At 36.7% G+C, this 6,210-nt stretch overlaps 1 pseudogene across 1 annotated transcript; it reads right to left on the bottom strand.

Moving 5' to 3' along the window:
• Positions 1 to 1,552, bottom strand: LOC311170608 (heat shock 70 kDa protein 14-like; annotated as a pseudogene). The gene is made up of 2 exons: positions 1,509 to 1,552; positions 1 to 1,461 (listed from the first exon to the last, which is right to left on the bottom strand). The product of its transcript is annotated as a heat shock 70 kDa protein 14-like (transcript).
• Between the last annotated feature and the right edge of the window lie 4,658 nt (positions 1,553 to 6,210).

The raw sequence follows: 6,210 nt of genomic DNA, 5'->3' as shown, positions 1-6,210 counted from the left end.
CTAAGATGCCACCTCAATAGTGATAGCTTCACATTTTGCAGTCTCTTGATCTGTGCATGTCACATGTAAAGATCCATCCCTTTTCATACTAAGAACAGCTAATATATCACGTAATCCATTTTCTTTTTTATCTAAATCCTGGAGGACAACCTGTGCAAATTTTTTCCTCTTGTGCGGAGTTTTCCCCCTCAGACTCATAGAGTTCCAGGCATACTGATGATATAGTTCCAGGGGCTTGTAATGTGTGTTGTCTTCGAGCTGGCAAAGGAGTCCCTGATGGAAACAGTACTGTGAGACTGTTGGCTCCTGATTCATCCACTCTAACTAAGTATCTTTGGCTGAACAGTCTATCTTGAGAGAGTCTTCCACTGAAAGGCTTTCTTTCCCAATAAGAATTCCTGCTTCTATAGCAGCACCAATAGGGATAACCTCATCAGGAGGAATGGAATTTAGAAGCTCAACAGCTGGGAAAAGATCTTTCATCAGTTGCTGTAGTCTTGGGATTGGAGAAGACCCTCCACAAAGGGCAATGTTGTTGATATCATCTGCTGAAAATTCACTTTGTTCTAAGAGTTCTCTGATTGCATCTATGCACTTAATAAAAAGTGAACAGAGAAGCTCAGATCTTGCTCTGGACGCATTGCAGTCAAAATCTTGACCTTCATATAATGAATCGAGGAAACAATTAGCACTTCCTAAGGTTGACAAATAATGTTTTGCAATGTCAGCACTGTTCATCAATTTCATCATGGCTTGGGCATTTCCTTTCACATCATGTTTGAAAGATCTCTGAAACTCAGAAGCTAGATACTGTGCTAAGGTTTCTGTGAAATGTGTACCTCCAATGTTGTCATCAGTATTTGTTGAAAGAACTTGATATATTCCACTGTTAACCTCTATGACACTTATAGATAAGGATATTCCTCCAAGTTTATACACCAAAATACTGCTTTTTCCAGTGGGGGAGTCTTGCTCAATTCCATAAGCCAGAAGAGCTGCAGATGGTTCATGGATTAGCTGCAAAACATTAAACCCACCAGCTCTTAGCTTCCCCAAGAGCATTTTTCTGCTTTTCCCCAAAATCAAATGGAACAGTAATAACAATATCATTTGCATCTGAGCCCAAGACAGAATGTACTGTTTCTTTTATTTTGCAAAATATCAGTCTGGCAACATCTTCTGGGTTAACAAATTTTGTTTCTTCTCCCATTTTTTTCAATGACTAAACATTTACTTTCCGCCACGTATTTCTGAGCTTGTGGATCATCAGAGCTTCTGTCAAGGTCAAGGATCTGCTTTACTATCATCACTGTATTTGAAATATTTCTCATTCTACTTTGTTTTGCTGCCAATCCAACAGCCTCTTCATTTTCCGAGTAAGCAACAACAGCTGGAGTAAGTCTGTCACCTGCATCATTTGCAACCACATCAGCCCCGCCATCCCAAGACCCTGAGGCCGTCCTGCAGCCACGTCATCCCAGGGAGCGTACCTCTCCAAGCTCCTGTGCCTTTCCACATCCCAGAGACGCCCATGGCCACCTCGGACCCTCATGTTCCCGAGACCGTCCCATAACTGATAATTCTTAATACACATCTCATATAGAACTAGCATCTAGATATCTAACAATAAGGATATTTTGTCAGCATGGTATATCTTCTCTCTGCTCATGGACATTTCTTTGTCCTGCTATGGAAAGACTTGATTCTGAAGCAATTAGATCCTGCTTTGTCATACCCTTTAAAATTAAGACCCTAAGGCAGTTAGATGTATGGAATATTAAGGAGAAATATAAATTGTCAGCTAGAGTTCTTGTATCCCATGGAAAGGGTGACTAACACGAATCACTGATTTATTTTTAAAGATTTTCATTTGAATAGAAAGCATTCCTAATGCAATTTGGTATATATCTTAAAAATTGAGGCAGATGTGTCACTATTGGCCCAAACCTTTAGATAATCAAATACCTTCCAGGAAGAAGAATCTTAGCTTAAACAATTCATAGTATTCTGGGGTTCATCTAGTTTTTGACTCCTCTGTTTCTAAGTCTTATGTGTTACCCTTTCATTTTCTTCTCTGGATTCTGAAAGACTGTTTAGTACTGCTAACGATATTTAGGGCATAACAAATTAGCAGTGTTCCAGATCTTGACTTCCACTGAGGTAACTCAAAGGAACTTTTTAAAAAAAATAATGTATTTCCTCTTTGGCAAAATGCGTTTTAAGTTGTTCTGCCCATTTCCTGACTGGATTGCTTAATTTTGTTTTTGCTGAGCCATGTGAGTTCTTTGTATATCTTTGTGATCAGTCCCTTATCAGTTGAATGGAGTGCAAAGATTTTTTTCCCAATCAGTGGGGTGACTCTTTGTTTTAGTTAATGTCTCTTTGGCTGTACAGAAGCTTTTCAGTTTGATGTAATCCCAGGTGTTTATCTTTGCCTTCACTATCACTGCTTTGGGTGATGAGTCTTTGAAGATGTTATTGCAATGTATGACTGGATCAAGAAGATGTGGCATATATACACAATGGAATATTATTCAGCAATCAAAAAAGATAAACTGCTGTCATTCACAGCAACGTGGATGGAGCTAGAAGGAATTATGCTCAGTGAAATAAGCCAGAAGGAAAAAGAAAAATATCGGATGGTTTCACTTATAACAGGAATATAGGGGAACCAAATAAGACATCAGTGTGAAAAAAATAGTAACAGTACAAACCATAACAAAGCAAAATACACTTACAAATCAGAGACATACTGCAGAGGAAGAGGAGGAAGAGGGATCAGAGGGAGGAGCCCAGGAGACTGTGGTGATGGTGCACGGGTGCCTTGGGGAAGGAAATTCTATGGGGACTCAACCTGAGGGGGTAGGGGGAAGCAAATATTTGTTACAAAAATAAATTATAAAAAAAAATTAAAATGTATCCAGAAGATCCCATCATGCCAGGTGCTTTTGACTTTGCTACAGCAAACCTTCCAGAGTTTTAAAGGGATTCCTATTGACTTTGGGTGTGAACTCAGTTTTTGTTTTCGTTTTTTTTTTCTTTCTAAGTCCTGGTACCCTCGAGAAGAGGAAGCCCAGGTGGAATCTGATGAGACCAACATTGTTCTTATTTTATTTTTATTTTATTTATTTATTTATTTATTTATACAAGCACAGGGTACAGTCAGAAGCACGGGAGGGTGAGAGAATTCACCAGAGCCAGAGCGGGAAGCAGAGCAGGCAGAAGGACCGAAGTACACTGCTGAGGGGAGCAGCGGGCGGCAGGAGAGGTCTGCGCACCATGTGGGACCCTCCTCCGGTGGCCTGGGAGCAGCCGGGGATGGAACCCGCGCTGCAGAGGCTGCGGGCAGCTTCACAACCCAGCGTTCAACCACTGCGCCACCGGGGAGGCCCTGAACTCACTTTTTGAATAGAAATTTTAAATTGGCAAGTAACTGGCTAATGCCAAAAAATGCCTGCTTCTCACTTTTATAGTGTTTTACAGAAGTGGATGAGAATTTTTTGTACAAAATTAAGACTTTTAATATGGAAGTAATCGTAATCTTGTTTTCTTCTGTTTACCTTGTGAGATTTTTTTCAAAATTTGAAATGCATATAAAGTATTTATATGGACTTCCTTTTTATGATTTTGGATAAAGTTACCCCATTTATGCCATTTACTTTCTTTTTTTTTTTATTTCAGCATCATTGGTTTACAACACTATATGATTTGGGAGTCTGGTCAGATGACACCCTTCAGGTGTATGTTGGCATTCCACACCCACCACCAAGGCACCCGTAGTCCTACACTATTATTTCAAAATCACAAACCCATGTTCTGTTTTGTAGAAAAATTCCCAATTGCTGGGGCTCTTTTCATACTTTGTAAGCAGGTGTTTTTAGAAACATTTGTACTTTCATTGCAGCCTTAAGATCAAATAGTTTTGAGGCAGAATTAGAGAACAGATACCACTGCCTCATTTTATCAATGTTTAAATAACGGTTATAAAGTGAATGTTACCGATTTCTTGCAGAGCCTCCGTTCATTTTTTTGTTCATCCTAATAGTACTTCAGTTATCACTCAAGTATCCCACTCACCTGAATCCATGTGATCGAGAATAGCTGACCCTCCCCTATCCTCAGAGAGTGAACTTGATTAGTCTGTATTTTGGATTTTCCCATTTCCTAAGGATTTCCTAAATCAATTGGCATAGCATTCCTTTTGCTGAGATTTAACTTAGAATTGGAAGGTTTATCAGTGAAATGCCATTGGAATTTTTCAGAGAACTTCTAGGAAGGAAATAGGTTTACTTGCTCATAGAAAGAGAGAAACTTTTTCACCTCAGGAGGTGAAAAATTGTGAAATGGAGCTAAATTGTGAAAATGAAGCCTGGAACTTTTGTGACTTCAGCTTCAGGTAACTGGTTTAATGATAAATTCAACAAACAAGAAGACAAAGCCACAAACATATTGAATTATGGAGTAGGGTAGAACTTTTTGTAAACTTTGATGAACTTTACTTATTTGGACCTTGATATCCTACAAAGATTCTGTAAGATAGCCAAGGGTTATACAAATGGAAAATCACTGAGAAGAGTTCATGGATCTGAATAAAACAGAGTGAGAGTGCAGGATCAATAGGAACTAACCTATCTCAATAAAAGAAATTACACTTCAGCTCACCAGAACTCTGTACAGGGGCATTTTGCAACTGAATACCTCAGATACCAATGTTGGTGGGGTGAAAGTTACTCAGTTCATTGGCGTTCCCCTGTGTAAAGGAGGAAAAGAGAAAGAAAACTTATGTTGCCACATTTAATTCTTTTTGGTAGTTGATTCCAAGTGTTTTAATTGCTAGCATGCAATAAAATCAGCTTTTGAATCACACTTTTAACCCAAGAGCCCATAATCTTCAGAGAGTAGGAAAGATGAGCTTATATTCTTTTCTTTGCTTGGGAATGTGTTTCTGGTGGCAAAACAGCAGTCCAGATGGAATGTTGATTAGAAGGAAAGCAAAAAAAAAAAAAAAAAAAAAAAAAAACTTAAATGAAGCATATTCCATTTTCTTAGAATTGGAGAAAAATACAATTTAGATTTTGAAAGTATTCAATACAGCATGCCAATAAATTTATATTAATTGAATTAAAACATGTATTAAACATTTACAATGGGGCACTTTGGGGGGGATACATAAATAAAAAAGATAATCTCTACCTTCAAGGAGATTTAAGTCTCATATGGAGAAAAGATACATATACAAAGAAAGTATGAGTATGAATTCAGGTGATGAAGCAGGAAGGGAAGGGGAAATGGGTTAGAGTTAGAAATGCCATAGATAGGGGGTGATGGATCTTGAGAATGAGTATGGTTGAAATGAAAACAAGAGCCAAAATTCCCGTTGTTATTTGCTGGTGTTTGATTTCTTTAATACTTTGGAAATTACTAAAAGTACATATTGTAATTATGTATTGAAATTGCAAGAGTAAACATCTCCTTAAAGACTAAAACAAAAAGTACATACATTACATACAAAAAGTAATACTGTTTCCACCCTTATAATTTTCATTGGTAACATTAACATTTTTACATTTATTCTAAGCTTTTCTTTATGTTATGCAGTAATTTGTATATTGTTTAAATTATTTCAGAATGAGATCTATTTCTGCAAATAGATTTTTTTCTACTTAAACTATTATGAACATACTTCCAAGTAAGATGCATATTGACTGTCTTTTTTCTTTAATACTTTCATCATTTCAAAAGTATGGATGTACTGAAATGTCTTTGTCTATTCAGCTATTCTTAGACAATTGAAAAATTTATAGTTGTTGCTTTTACAACTGTGCTCTAATCAATAGTCTTTAGCTCTATTTTTATAATTATACTATTTTTCTGTAAGATAGTGATCTTGATGTGGTTTGGTCATTTTACATTTTGATGGGTATTTTCAAGTTGTCTTCCAAATAGTTGCACACATTAAACATTCTATGAGACTTTCTTGTTTACTATATGCTCTTCTCAGCACTGGAAACTACAGAGCCCTTAAATTCTATCAAATTTGACAGAAGAAAAATAATTTCATTTTTGTATTTATTTGCATTCCCTTAATTATATATTAATTTGAGAATCTTTTCATAAATTGGTTTAATTACTTATAATCCTGATGGTTGCCTTTTCCCATTCCCTCTTTTGATTATACTTCAATATAAATAATTTTCATAATGAATATGA

The sequence above is a fragment of the Talpa europaea genome (genome assembly GCF_964194135.1).
Source record: "Talpa europaea genome assembly, chromosome: 5".
Lineage (NCBI taxonomy): Eukaryota > Metazoa > Chordata > Mammalia > Eulipotyphla > Talpidae > Talpa > Talpa europaea.
The sequence above is the reverse complement of the archived record's forward strand: the minus strand, read 5'-3'. Positions and strand labels throughout refer to the sequence as shown.